Genomic DNA, 315 nt, shown 5'->3' with positions numbered 1-315 from the left:
GGGGAAACACTTCAGACAGGGGAATTAGTTCAGGAACAGAAGGGTTAGAGTGAGTGGGTTTGGGGATACCAGCTGTGCGTGCAGACACCAGTGGTGTATCCCTCACACTAGATACCAGACTGGGATACCAAATGACTGACCTTGAAGCTCTGGGTGCAATAGACAGGACATGACAAGACTCCTGACGATCAGCTGTGTCCTGACGAGACTCAGGATGATCAGCTGTGACGTGACGTGACTATGGAAGATCAGCTGTGACGTGACGTGCCTCATGAAGAACAACTGTGACTTGACTTGGTTCATGAAGATCAGCTG

The sequence above is a fragment of the Sinocyclocheilus anshuiensis genome, unplaced genomic scaffold (assembly GCF_001515605.1).
Source record: "Sinocyclocheilus anshuiensis isolate Anshui unplaced genomic scaffold, SAMN03320099.WGS_v1.1 scaffold442, whole genome shotgun sequence".
Taxonomy (NCBI): Eukaryota; Metazoa; Chordata; class Actinopteri; order Cypriniformes; family Cyprinidae; genus Sinocyclocheilus; species Sinocyclocheilus anshuiensis.
This window is presented reverse-complemented; position numbering follows the sequence as displayed.